General features: G+C 36.0%; 1 long non-coding RNA gene across 8 annotated transcripts in view; it reads right to left on the reverse strand.

Annotated features, from left to right (window-relative positions):
- Window positions 1-14244, reverse strand: part of LOC105487803 (uncharacterized) — a 220036-nt gene extending 205792 nt beyond the window's left edge. For all 8 annotated transcript variants that reach the window (XR_011621403.1, XR_011621400.1, XR_011621399.1 and 5 more), the window contains exon 1: window positions 14166-14244. This is a non-coding gene — a long non-coding RNA (uncharacterized lncRNA). The remainder of the gene's footprint in view (window positions 1-14165) is intronic.
- Window positions 14245-15220: the final 976 nt, after the last annotated feature.

Below are 15220 nucleotides of genomic sequence, written 5' to 3' on the forward strand. Positions count from 1 at the left end.
TATTATTTCCTTCCTTCAACTTACTTTGGGCTTACTGTGCTCTTTTTTTCCCTAGTCCATTAAGTCGAACTTAGATTCTTAGTTTTAAACCCATATTATTTTCTAATGGAAAATTTAAATCTCTGTATCCATCTCCATGCCATGTTATAGCTGCAACCCCAAAGTTTTAATATGTTATGTTCTCATTACTTTCCATTCCAAGTATTTTCTGTTTCTTATCCTGATTTTTCCTTGATTCACTAGTGTTTATATGTGTGCTGTTTAATTTATAAATACTTGGTGATTTTTTAGATATCTCATTGCTATTTATTTCTAATTTATTCCCCTTATTTAACTTAACTCTCACTTACTCTGTAAGATTTAAATATTTTAAATTTACTTATACTAAGACTTACTATAAGAAAGTAATTTTAAGGCTGAGGGTATACTTGTCTTGGTGAACATCCCATGTATATTTGAAAAATATGTATTTTATAGATTCGAGGTATAAGATCCAAGAAATATCAGTTGGGTAAAGTTGGTTGATATAATTCATATTATCTTCTCTATTTTTTATTCTACTTTTACATAAATTACTGAGAGAGGTATCTAAGAATATTCACCAATGATTATGGATTCTCATAGTTCTTCTTTTAGTTCTATCAGTCATTGCTACATGGATTTGAAAGCTCTGTTACTACAGGCACATGCATTTAGGAGTGTCATGTATGGCTGATGAATTGCCACTTGTTTCATTATTAAATACCCTTGTCTCTGGGTAATGTTTCTTGTCTTGAAGTACACTTTGATGTTAAACATTTTTTTGGTTACTGTTTATAGAACATACCTTATTTCTTTGCAAATGCTTTATACTATTTGTGTATTTATATATAAAGCACATCTTTCTTAAACACAAAAGAAGGTGCCTTATATGCAGTCTAAAATTTCCTATGCTTTATTTAGTATTACATTAATATGACTATTGTCAACTAAAGAAAAAAATCAAGCTTTTAAATAATTAAAGTTAATTTTGTTCAGAAGTCTTCCTAAAGATTGCAGACTGAGGCCTAGGGCCAGAGAGCAGCCCCTTAGAGAGTTACTATCAGACTGCTGTAGTATAGTGCTTTAGCTCATAGTTTATATATGGGTTGTGGAAGTTCAGCATGTGCAAAATCACACCAAACTTTATTGCTGTATTGAAGCAGAATCACATCAAGGTTTGTGTGGAAGAGTACATTTTAGGCCGGCCACAGTGGCTCAAGCCTGTAATCCCAGCAATTTGAGAGGCTGAGGTGGGCAGATCACCTGAGGTCAGGAGTTCAAGACCAGCCCAGCCAACATGGTGAAACCCCTTCTCTACTAAAAGTACAAAAATTATCTGAGTGCGGTGGCGGGCACCTGTAATCCTGGTGATTAGGGAGGCTGAGGCAGGAGAATCTCTTGAACCGGGGAGACGGAGGCTGCAGTGAGCCGAGGATATGCCACTGCACTCCAGCCTGGGTGACAGAGTAAGACCCTGTTTCAGAAAAAAAAAAAAAGAAAAAAAATACATTTATTGTAGATTACAGAAACATAATCACTAACCCCATCAGATGTTGTTTTATCTTTGGTAAAGGTAAGGACTAGGGTCATTTAAGAAATACGGTGCCTTAGGCAAGGGAGATGTGCTCTATCCTGTGCTGTCTTCAAAGCATCCTTCTGGAGTCAGGGGCTTGGTGAAAGCATGCTGGTGAGCAGAAATAAGCAAACATCCATCTTGTGTGTTACTTTGTCTCACACGGTCAATACAGTGAGTTTAAATGCACCATCTAGCTAGTATTTCCCTGTTTATTTCATCTATTTTTGTTTCTCTGCTTTTCCTTTCCTACCTTTATTTTAGTATTCTTTTTTAATTTTATTGATTGTTGTTTAGCTATTACTCTTTGTATAATTTTATTGGTTGCTTTTATATTGTAATATACATTCTTAACTATGACAATCTACTTAATGTACCAGTTCATGAAAAATGTATAAATGCAAAAATGGTATAATCTTTAATGTCTGTTTCCTTTTGCTATTGTTTATCTTATGCTACATTTTACTGCTGTTCATGCTATAAAGTCCTCACAACCATTAATCTTGTATTAAGCAATTATTTGTCTTTTAAAGAAACTAAGAGAAAAATTATTGTCATTAGCTTACATACATATTGACTATTTATAGTGTTCTTTATTTCTTTTTATTCTGTCATGTTTCCATCTGATATTTTAGCATAAAAACTTGGTTGATTAATTCTTGTAACTCAGATTGACTGGCAAAAAAATCTCAGCTTTTGTGTATATAAAATGTTTATTTCACTTTCAATTTAGAATATTTTTTCTTTTAGCACATCAGATATATAATGCCAATGACTTCCGACTTCCACCACTTCTGATGAGACAAAATTTGTAATTCTTGTGTTCTTCTTTTTGCAGGAGCTGATAACAAAATATTTTCTTTATCATTGGTTTTCAGCAGTTTCACCCTATGTTGGTTTTATTTTTATTTATCCTGTTTAGCCTTCACTGATTTTTTTTGAAACTATAATTTGACAGTTTTTACCAAATTTAGGAAATTTTTGGCCCTTTTTTCTTTAAACACTTTTCGTCACGCTCTCTTGCTCTCTCTCCCTCTCTCCCTTTCCTAGGACTCTAATATACGTATGTTACGTTGCCTGATGTGGTTTCACAGGAAGCTGAGGCGTGGCATACTTTTTAAATATTTCTCCCACTTTTTCCATTTGGATAATTAATATTAATTTAACTTCAAGAATGCCAACCTTTCTCTTGCAGTATTAACTCTGCTATCAAGCCCATTCACTATTTTTAATCTTCAATATTATACTAAAAATCCTCATTTAATGTTTTTTCAAATTTTTTATTTCACCACTGAGAATGCATATTTCTTATTTATTATGCACATTTTTTCCTTTAAGTATTGGAATATATTCACGCTATTTTTGTTTGATTTTTTCTGTTTTATTATTATATAATCATGAATATATAATAATATAAATTACTATATAATTTTCTGTATTCCAATTGTGGTGATGGATTATATCTTCACATGTGTTTTATCTGTTTCAGTATTATATAATCATGAGTACATAATATTATAAATTATTATATAGTTTTCTGTATTCCAGTTGTGGTGGTGGATCATATATATTCATGTGTGTTAAAATCACAGGCCTCTAGCCAGATGGGGTAGCTCATCCCTGTAATCCCAGCTACTTAGGAGGCTGATGTAGGAAGATGGCTTGAGGCCAGCAGTTTGTGACCAGCATGGGCATTTTATTATATAGAAGACCCCATCTCTAAAAATATATATTAAAACTTATCTGGGCATGGTGGCATGCACTTGTAGTGCTAGTTACTTAGGAGGCTGAGATGGGTGGATCACTTGAACCCAGGAGTTTAAGGCTGCAGTGAGCTGTGACGACACCACTGAACTCCAGCCTAGGTGACAGAGCACGATGTCATCTCTAAAAGAAAAATAAACAAAAAATAAAATCGCCGGGCACAGTGCCTCACGCCGGTAATCCCAGCACTTTGGGAGGCCGAGGCAGCCATATCACCTGAGGTCAGGAGTTCAAGACCAGCCTGACCAACATGATGAAACCCCATCTCTACTAAAAATGCAAAAATTAGCCAGGTGTGGTGGCACGTGCCTGTAATCCCAGCTATTCAGGAGAATCGCTTGAACCCAGGAGGGAGAAGTTGTAGTTAGCTGAGATCACACCACTGCACTCCAGTCTGGGCAACAAGAGCAAAATTCTGTTTCAAAAATGAATGAATAAATAAAATAAAATTATAGGACTCTATACCAAAAGTCAATTTCTATAATTGTGGTTCTCAGCAAACACCTAAAATTTTTAGTTATTTCTCACACTTTTGCTGGGCCACAATTCCACCTTCTGCTAGCACTGCATGACCTCTGACATTCCCATCTATCTCCCAGGCCTGCAGTAGTGTCTCTTCACGGGGCCTCCTATGTTTTGCCCCATGCATGTGTAGTCCAGCTGTTAGCCAAGGACTAAGGATCATGTGGGGAACCCCAACTCAGGCTTCTCACATCGCCATCTTTGCTGCTGCCTCCTCTCTAGAACTATGCCCAGCAAATTCCAGATAGTAAAGCAGTCCAAACTCAGAATTCCGCTTTCTCGACACAACTATCCTCCTGCCTTTTGCTTCAGCTTCACCACTCCGCACACACATCCAGACAGCGTACCCAGAACAATCCGGGGGTGGAATTCATGTGTTTTTCTTCTCTCCGAGATCACAGTCCCATATCTCTGGTTGTTCAATATGTGCAAACAGTTATAATGTCCAGTTTTATCGTTGTTTAAGATCAGAATGAAGTCTGATACCAGTGACACCATTGACTATGGAAGTTATCGAATAAAATATGTGTTTTTGTGCTGTTTCTCATAGTTGGAGAAACTCTAAGAGCTGAGAAATTACAAAAGTATGTGCTAGGTTGGTGCAAAAGCAGTTGCGGTTTTTGTCATTAAAAGTAATGAGAGTAAATACTAGAGTCAAGACAATTATTTGGAAAGCAATTTTAGAATTTTTATAAAGAGTCTTTACATTTCTTATACCTTTTGACTCAACAGTTTTACTTTTGGGAATTTTTAATGAGCAGAAACAAATTTGCTTAAGGACTGCCATTACAGATATTTATAATGGGTGAGGGAAGAGAAAATAATCAAATATCCAATAAACGGGAAATTGTCTAGTACATTGTGGTTGGCATATACAGCAAATTATTATACAACCACTAAAATTGCTTTCCAATGACATTTAATAACGTGGGAATTGCTCATGATATAATAATAATGAGAAGAAGATTATAATATTAAATGTACACAATATGATTCCACTTTTGTTCATGCATATCCAAATACAAATCAAGATTGAAAGCACCTAAATGGCTATATCTTTAATGCAGAATTATCAGTGATTTTTCTTTTCTTCTTTGTATATGCTCTTACATAGTTTCCAAATTTTCTACATTGAACACATATTATTGCTATATTTTTTAAAGCTTAAGCAAATATATAAATGCATTATAATTTCTACAAATTAATGTAGAAACAGTAATAAAATTCCTGAAACATTTAAACTGGTTCAGACCAATTCAAATATATATAGTATACGTATATGTGTGTGTGTGTATATATATATACACACACACACAATGTTTATATGTGTGTGTGTGTGTGTATATATACATATAGTGGGGTGTTTTTTTTGTTTTATTTTGTGTGTGTGTGGTTTTTTTTTTTTTTTTTTTTTGTAGAGACAGAGTGTTGCTCTATAGCCCAGGCTGGAGTTCAGTGGCATGATATCAGGTCACTCACTGCAACCTCTGCCTCCCGGGTTCAAGCAATTCTCCTACCTCAGCCTCCCGAGTAGCTGGGACTACTGGAGCAAGGTATTTTAGTTGAGACAGTGTTTCACCCTGTTGCCCAGGCTGATTTCAAACTCCGGAGCTCAAGCAATCTGCCCACCTTAGCCTCCTAAAATGCTAAGATTACAGGCATGAGCCACTGTGCCTGGCCATAAAGTGTTTTTGATTGTGGCAAGAACACTTGACATGAGATGTACCCTCTTAAATTTTGAAGTGCATAATAGAGTATTGTTTACTATGGAAACAAGCTGTACAGAAGTTACCTAGAACTTTTTCATCTTGCATAACTGTAACTTTATATCCTTTGAACAGCAACTTCCCATTTTCCTTCCCTGCCAGGCCACAACCATCACCTTTCCACTCTCAGCTTCTAAAAATTTGACTATTTTAGATATCTCATATAAGTAGAATCATGCAGTGTTTGTTCTTCTTTGATTGGCTTATTTACCTTAGCATAGTATCCTCAAAGTTCATTCATGTTCTCTCATATAGCAGGGTCCTCCTTTTTAAGACTGAAGAATATTTCACTGTATGTATACTCCACACACTTTTTTCTTTTTCTTTTTCTTTTTTTTTTTTTTTTTGAGACAGAGTCTCGCTCTGTCGCCCAGGCTGGAGTGCAGTGGCACGATCTCGGGTCACTGCAAGCTCCGCCTCCCGGGTTCACGCCATTCTCCTGCCTCAGCCTCCCGAGTAGCTGGGACTACAGGCGCCCGCCACCTCGCCCGGCTAATTTTTTTGTATTTTTTAGTAGAGACGGGGTTTCACCGTGTTAGCCAGGAAGGTCTCGATCTCCTGACCTCGTGATCCACCCGTCTCAGCCTCCCAAAGTGCTGGGATTACAGGCTTGAGCCACCGCGCCCGGCCTACACACTTTTTTTCCATTCATCCATCAATGGACATTTAAGTTGTTTTCAGATTTTGACTATTGTGAATAATTCTACAATGAATATCAGAGTGTAAGTATCTCTTCAAGATTCTGATTTCAATTCCTTTGGATAAATACCCCAAAGTGGGATTGCTAGATTATATGGAAATTATATTTTTAATGTTGTAAGGAACCTCCATACTGCTTTCTACAGCAGTTGCCTCATTTTACATTCCCACCAGGAGTCTACAAGCTTTCTAATTTTTCCACACTTTCATCAACACTTGTTACCTTTTTTTGTTTTTTGATAATGGCCATTTGAATAGGTATGAACCAGTATGTCATTGTGGTTTTGACTTGCCTCTCCCAATGATTAGCTATGTTGAACATCATTTCATATACATGTTGACCATGTATATGTCTCCTTGAAGAGATGCTTATTCAAGTCCTTTTCCTACTTAGTTAGCATTTGAAAAATGGTCTAGAGTTTCCAGGTTCATTTGTTCTCTATTATATTACAAATGTCGCTCATAGTTGTTCCTATTTCTGCAACATCCTATGAGACAAACTTCTGCACATTTTACACACAGCTGCTTACTCATGTTTTCAACATCCTTAATCCCTTCTCTCCTGTGAAGTGTGATAATCATAATATTCTATTATGGAATTATTATTATAGAAAAGTATAACATTATCACCATTACTGTTAGAAAATTAGTTTTTACTTTTTGATCATATTTCTTTTTAATTTTTATTTGTACCATGCCTTTATTTTTAATTCATGTACTGCTTCCTTTTGCAAGAGCCTAGAAAACTCATAAAAATTCCAGATACCCAAGATAACCATCATATAAACTTATTTTAAAACAAGCAGCCAAATATTAGACTCCCAAAGCATTAAAACACATTCACCTTTTCAGTCATAAATAAATTACATCCTATTAAGTAGTAAATAGAGAGAGAGAAAAAAATCCTTTAAATATTAAAAATCAACATAGATCTTTCCTTATATCCTGACTGTGTTAACATCCATTTCATTCCCTCTCCCTCAGCTGTTCTTAGCTCTCGGCTTTACTATATTTAAATCCCCTGTTGATATTATCTTGAAATTCACTAAGTTTTTAAACATTACTACTTTTTGAACGACTGTAATTTTTTTGGTGTTCTACTGCAGACATTTTCCGCTTAGTTTAAGCCCTTTCCAGTGGGCCAGTACCTTCTGTCCAGAGTAGTGACACCTGTCAACTATCTAGTTTGCTCCAGTTATATCTCAGCTGTTCCCTATCCACCCCAAAAGAGCAAGTCACATGCGTTTTTTAATAGAGGAGAGAAAATAGAGGAGAGAAAAGGGGACAATTAATATCCATTGCATTTCTACTCTGTGTCAGGTTCCCAACATGAATTTGTCTTCTGTAAACTCTTGCAATAACAGAATGAAAAAAGTTTATTTATTTTCTGCTCAAGCTCATACAGCCGGTTAAGTGTTAAAGCTGTTATAAAGTCTAACTAAGTCTAACTCTAAACCGAAAGCCCCCCCGGTTTTCTTTTCTTTTTTTTTTTTTTTTTTTTTTTTTGAGACGGAGTCTCGCTCTGTCGCCAGGCTGGAGTGCCGTGGCACAATCTCAGCTCACTGCAACCTCCACCTCCCAGGTTCAAGTGATTCTCCTGCCTCAGTCTCCTGAGTAGCTGGGACTACAGGTGTGGGCCACCACACCCAGCTAACTTTTGCATTTTTAGTAGAGACGGGTTTTCACCATGTTGGCCAGGATGGTCTCGATCTCTTGACCTCGTGATCTACCCACCTAGGCCTCCCAAAGTGCTGAGATTACAGGTGTGAACCATGGCGCCTGGCCCCGCAAAGCTCTTCTTAATAGTGCTTGGGCTGGGCATGGTGGCTCATGCCTGTAATTCTGGTGGCTCATGCCTGTAGTCCCAACAATTTGGGAGGCCAAGGGAGGAGGATCACTTGAGGCCAGGAGCTTGAGAGCAACCTGGCCAACGTGGCGAAACCATGTCTCTACTAAAAATATAAAAAATTAGCCAGGCGTAGTGGTACATGCCTGTAATCCCAGTTACTTGGGAGGCTGAGACATGAGAATCGCTTGAATCCAGGAAGTGGAGGTTGCAGTGAGCCAAGATTGCACCACGGCACTCGAGCCTGGGGGACAGACAGAGACTCTGTCTCAAAAAAAAAAAAAATTAAAATATAGTTCTTGGAACCATATTCTACATTAAGAAAAAGAAAAAACAGCACTACTTACCTGTAATTACAAAATTACACCATTTAGCAGAATAATTATAAATTGCTTCACAGAAAGAACAACAAGCAGTTCTTTCATGCTTTAATTTGGAAAGAATTACATTTATCTTAAAACATTAAAATATGTTCAGTTTCAGGAAAACAAGATATTTCTGGTCACTTTTTAAATTTTTTTTTATTTAAATAGAGTCTCACTTTGTCACCCAGACTGGCGTGTAATGGCTTGATCATAGCTGACTGTAGCCTCAAATTCCTAGGCTCAAGCACTCTTCCCTAACCTCCCATTTCAGCCTCCTAAGTAGCTGGGACCACAGGCATGCATTACCATGCTTGGCTAATTTTTAAATTTGTTTTTGTAGAGATGAGGGTCTCACTATGTAGCCCAGACTGTTCTCAAACTCCTGGCTTCGAGCGATCCTCCCACCTTGGCCTCCCAAAGTGCTGAGATTACAGGGATGAGCCACCACACCTGGCTCATTATATTCTGCATGTTCTATTATATTCTGCATGTTTTCCTGAATGTCTTGGAATGATATGCTTCAATACCATTCCAATGTCCAATCTGTTGGTATTTTTAAGAATAAATGGGCCCTTCCAGAGATTTAGCATTTTGCTAATCCATGAGGATGTTGTATACAAGGGCACAACGACTATGAAATGGTTCCACATTCTTCCTACAAAGGACATCCGAAGGACATTTTTCAGCCTCTGATAAAATCATGGAATCAGTAGTTTCTGATTGGAAAGTTTAAGGTTTTTGAATACCGACCCTTTAAAAGCATGTGTCATAAAAAATAAACAGATGCAAAGACACGTGGAGAACACAACAAGCAGACTTGGCAGAATTAATCCTGATTTGAAATGAATTTTGGAGAATCAGTAGATGACGAACTATTTCAGTAATGTGTTTTCCTTTGCCGCACAGTAGCCTATGCCTGCTGAATCTGCCGTATATAGCCACGTATAAGGTTTGCTTTTGATTTAAACCATTAACATTTCTTCGTTTAAACCAGTAATGCTACGTGTAGAAAACACTGTAGAGTAAAATATAAAAGCAATTTTCTCTTTATAAGATATTGATTTTTAAATAACTAATCAAGGTTTGAGGTTACCCTATGGAAGGAAAAAAGGCAAACTCAAAACTAGATTAATAAAGGTATACACACAATTTCAGTACTCTGAACCTTGGTTTTAAAGCAATTAGTGAAATAACTCAGGGACCAATGTTAGATGATAACATGACAATAAATATATAGTTTTAGTTTTTTAAGTTTTAAAATGAATTTTAAATTTAAATGGAGGTAAAATAATTATATCCTTGCATTTAGGAATAATTCTAATCAAATGCTTGGTTTGGAGACACTAAACTTTTCCTCAAGGTTACTGTGAGGCTTGGGAGGCTGAGAAGTAACAAGAACAAGTTCATGCAGCTTTAGTGACCTTGCCTATAGCCAATTTAAAGGCTCTGAGAACAAGTGAATTTCTGAATAAAGCTATAGCTCATGTTTTGGTATTTCATTTTAAACTTTAGCCTCAGTATAAATTGGTATAAAAATATTTGATTCCTCAAGGACTCTTTCAGTTATTGAACAACCTGAATGGAGCCTTGGAAGCACAGCTACCTGCAAACACATGGAAAATGGAGAACAAGAAATTAAAGTGAGAATTCAATTATACACAGAGCTCTACAGTGCTAGGGCCAGCATATTACTCCTTGAACATCAGAGCACTTAGCCCATAGGAAAAAAAAAAAAAGCCACAAAAGACACTACGATATTTAGCTCATAGAAAACAATATAAAAAACAGTTTGATCCCTAGACTCAGAAAAGGACTGCCTTTATAGATAGCTAATGCATGTTTTTACATGGACTCTCTCTGATATTTCATGCTCTTTTTACAAAATAGGTTTTGGGAGGAAGGTCTCTTGATATCACTTAAGCAATCAGAAAATGGCAAAACAAACTGTGGAAACCCTTTGATTCCTCAGCAGTGTTTGTGGTTTTGTATCATGGGTTTGACTCTTTGGAAGAACACAGTTCTTAAGGTAAGATATCTTAAATCACAGAAAACTAAACGAAATTATCCCAACGCTTGTTCTCCTCCAAAATATTATTTATATTGGGGTAACAGGTCAATATTTTTTTCTAAATGCTTATAAATTTTTCACAGCAGGAAAGAATCATCATTGCAAATAGCCTTTTTCTAGAGTCTACTGTATGCCAAAGATTTTACATACAAGTTTCAAAGATGCATTGATTCACCAAGGATTTTTTAAGCACCTGTCTTAGTCACTTTTGGCCTCTATAACAAAATACCTTACACTGGCTAGCTTATAAACAACAGAAATTAATTTCTCACAGTTCTGAAGGCTAGGACCTCAGCAATCAAGGCACTGGCAGATTCAACATCTGATGAGGCCCATTTTGTGGCTCATAGATAGCACCTTCTCATTGTTTTCTCACATGATGGAAGGGGCGAGGCAGCTCTCTGAGGCCCCTTTTTAAAGGCACTAAACCCATTCATGAGGTCATTGGAATGTAATCATCTAATATCATCACATTATCATTAGATTCTCAACATATGGATTTTGGGAGGACACAAACATTTAGATCATGGCAGTAGCTTACTATGTTATAATCCTGACAACAAATCTTCAAGGTACATATTATTAGCACCATACTTCAAATGTGAAAATTATTCTCAGTGAAGTCAAGTAATTCAACAAAATTTATAAATATAACATCATCAGCACAAGTATTCAAATCCAGGATATTTTGTCTTGCTATCTTAAGCAACGTAAGCATAAAGAATCTCCAGTGCTTATGGATGTGACCTATTTGGAAGATGAAATCTTTCATCTTCCCAGGTAGGTTTAGTCTGTGATGATAGTATCTTACAACAATACAGGAAAAGTTGTAAGAATAAAACAGATTTTGATGCAAATTTTTAAGGAGAAACACAAAATGTCAGGTAGGATGGATTATTCTTTATAGTTTATAGAATAACTCAAAGGGTTATAGGAGAGAAAAAATAACTGTAGAAATCTTCTATGTTTCCAACTAATCATCAGTAAGAATTATGTAAGAACATTCTCATTCCTGTCTCTATGACCAGTAAGTGCAGTGCTAAAGTTTGAAAAGTAAATTGTATTTTCCATTCCTGATTTCAGTTATAATGACAATGGCTTCATCTAAATAATCTAGAAAATATTGTCTTCTTCATTTTAAGTTTGCCCATTTTGGGAGAAAGCTGTCATAAAATGTTTGAATATCTTAAAAAGTTTAAATTGGTACCCTGCTATAATCATGGTAGAATCAGGGAAAGCCTAAAGTCGTAAGAGTAATAAAACAATACAGAGCAAATTTGCAGTGATTAGATGAAGATAATTTACATTTCTATTTGAATGTACAAATCATATGTCAGGGTATGCTATTTATCTACCATACCAAATATTTTATATCAAATACATTTTTATAAATAATATTAATATTCAACTGCAAGAGTCCTCCAGAGTACTGTTTCATTAATCAATAATGTAAAAACCTTAATATTGTATGTTACAGATTGTATTGACATACTGCAAGTACATCATTCTAAGTGTCCTGATAACAACCTTAAACTTTTATTCTCTAATTAAACTTTAAAATTCTGAGATTTATTATTGTCAAATTATTTTTTCCAAGTCGAGGTTGCACCTGTGGTCATTTCATGGCTGTCCTAGACAAGGTTAAATGTCATTTCCTACACAATTGTCACCAACTTTAACTTCCCCTTTAGACAGCTCACTTTTAGGTCTTTTTACTAACACAATTTCCATGCAAAGCAGTTTTAGACATAAAAGATAACTTTTGAAAAAAAATCTCAATTTCTATGGAAGACCTGATTTATGATAGCTGTTTTAATTTTTTTACTACATAATATTCTATTTTTAAAAAGCTTGTTATAAAACCTCTTCCGTCTTCACAATGTAGTACCATACTCTATTTTTATTGATTTAGCACTCATTTTCGTCCTCTGGCAACTGCTGTCCCTAGCATAATCTCTTATTGGCTATCATGCAGAACTTATCAATGATTAATCCTGTCAAATTTAGAGTCAGCTATGTGACCAGGGACTCCTGATTATTTCCTGAATCTTGCCTAATCTCAAGAACCTTAATGTAGCTTCAATCTTAGCTTGCTCCTTATTTTCTCTACAAGATGATATTTTCACGTTAGCCAATACCAATCTCCTATTTCTATCAGCTATATAATAGTGTCAGTTTAAAAAGACAAATTTCTTTTCTAAAAAAATGATTACATAAAAGCAGATTATCAATAAAGATGAATAACTGCCTTGTAGTCTCTAAAATAACTCTAGCACCTTTTTGTTATCCCGATATACTCTTCAACTACCTTGATACAATTTCTACAGTAAAGATAAAAGCATAGTAGCAAAATATTTTGTCTAACCTTGGTTTACAAATGAAGGTGAACTGATTTCTGAGATGGTCAGGAGGGATCATATTTGAAATTTCAATGCAATTGTCAGATTCATTAAATATATTTATTAAAAAATCATTGTTGTGTAAAAGAAGGATGCCTTTATGGGAGTTACTTTTTCCACATATGTACATTTATTAATTTACTTCAAAGGGGTTAAAATTCGTCTTTTTTAAGATAGACATAGATTTATTTTAAATCTTCCATCTAAAGATGTCATTGGCAATGTTAAAAATGGTCATCCTTTAGCAAAGTCAATATAATTCTCCAGATAATATCATTTACAAATTTTGCATGTCTAATTAATTTCTTGTTAAAGCTGCTGTACTGTCGTGTTAATTGGATTATTGCTCTAATTATACAATTCTCATTTTTTGTTAACACTTATTTGATTATTTTATTATGAACATAACACATACATGTTTTACCATATTTAGACATTTAGGAAAAATGAGGCCGGGCGCAGTGGCTCACACCTGTAATCCCAACACTTTGGGAGGTGGATCACTTTGTGGGTGGATCACTTGGGTTCAGGAGTTCGAGACCAGCCTGGCCAACATGGTGAAATCCTGTCTCTACTAAAAATACAAACATTAGTTGGGCATGGTGGTGTGCACCTAATCCCAGCTACTTGGGAGACTGAGGCAGGAGAATTGTTTAAACCCAGGAAGCAGAGGTTGCAGTGAGCTGAGACTGCACCATTACACTCCAGCCTGGGTAACAGAGTGAGACTCCGTCTCGGAAAAAAAGAAAAAGAAAAATGAGTTATCTACATTTACCCCCCAAAATCCAAAATCTCACACAATGCTTCAGAAGAGGAAGAGCCCATGTAGGTGCCTGAATCAGTACCCAACGAGGAGAAACCCTCCCTGAAGGGGCTTTGTGTTAGGAAAGCAGACGGAGGTCCTGGCAGGCAGATGCCCAAGGCAGCTATGCAGAGGCCACCACCTGACTCCTCTTTTCACTGCTGGAAACACAAGGCATTTTTCTCCAATATATACTATGAGAACCTGATCAAGCTCCTGGGTAAAACTCACAGAAGATTGAAGCTACCTCCATGACTGAGTTCCTCTAAAGTGTTTAATTCTCAGAATTGTTTTTACTGATCCTCTTACAGTTTGTTAATTACAGTCCAGGTTTTCCTACCCTGACACTGGTTCCTGTGGAGGTTTCGGTTCACGAGTTTCTTCTTCCATAAGTTTTGATTCTGTGTATTGCCTATCTGTCTCCTTAATTTGGGGGTAGCAGCTAGCCCTATGACCTCGTTTCCCCTGTGACTCAATAAAGAGTGGTTGATTTTTCAGTTTGTTCAGCTTTTTACTTGTTTTTAGGATAAAGTGGCAATTTTAAGCTCCTTACATGTGGAAACAGCCTCATTAGTTTTTCTATTATTAGTATTCAAATAAGTGTTGGTAAGAAAGAAAATCAACTAGAATATTGATTTATTGCTGGTGAGGTGTCAATTGATAAAATTGCTTTGGAAAACCATTTGGAATTATCTACTGAAGTTGGCCATATGTTTATTCTATGAACTGGCAATTTAACTTCCAGGTACACACTCAACAGAAATTGTACATGATGTACACATTTCAACCAAAAACTATTCCCAAGAATATTTGTGACAGCAATATTTATAGCAGTCTCAAACTGGAAAAAATCCAAATGTCCATCACTGTAATCTGAAAATATATTTTGGTAGTATATAAAATGAATAGTGCATAGCAAATAAACAAACTGGTACCAAATGCTACCATGTAAAAAAATACATAAACATAAAACTGAGTATAAGAAGCCAGACCCCAAAGCACACATTGTATGATTCTATTTACATAAGAATCTAAAAGTGAAGAAAAGCTGATCTATGTTGTTAGAACTCAAAATATAGGTTAAATTTTCAGAAGGAGAAGGGGGGTGAGGAATAGTGATTAGAGGGGCCATAACACAGGCTTTTGGGTGCTGGTAATAGTCTTTTTCTTAGCCAGGGTAGTGGATATACAAGCGAGTTTCAGTTGGTCTCAGAAGCTCAACTGGTATTCACTGTCTCCCTTCTGCACTGCCGTTCTAAATATTTCTCACCCTCAGCTGTCACCTCTGCAGGTCTTGATGGCTTGCAGGTGGTATGACTCAAGCCTTTATTCCTGAGTAGTGGTAACCACAACCTTCTCAAGCCAAGGTTGCCGTACATGTCCATTTTCAGTTAT

The sequence above is a fragment of the Macaca nemestrina genome, chromosome 3 (assembly GCF_043159975.1).
Source record: "Macaca nemestrina isolate mMacNem1 chromosome 3, mMacNem.hap1, whole genome shotgun sequence".
NCBI classification, from domain to species: domain Eukaryota; kingdom Metazoa; phylum Chordata; class Mammalia; order Primates; family Cercopithecidae; genus Macaca; species Macaca nemestrina.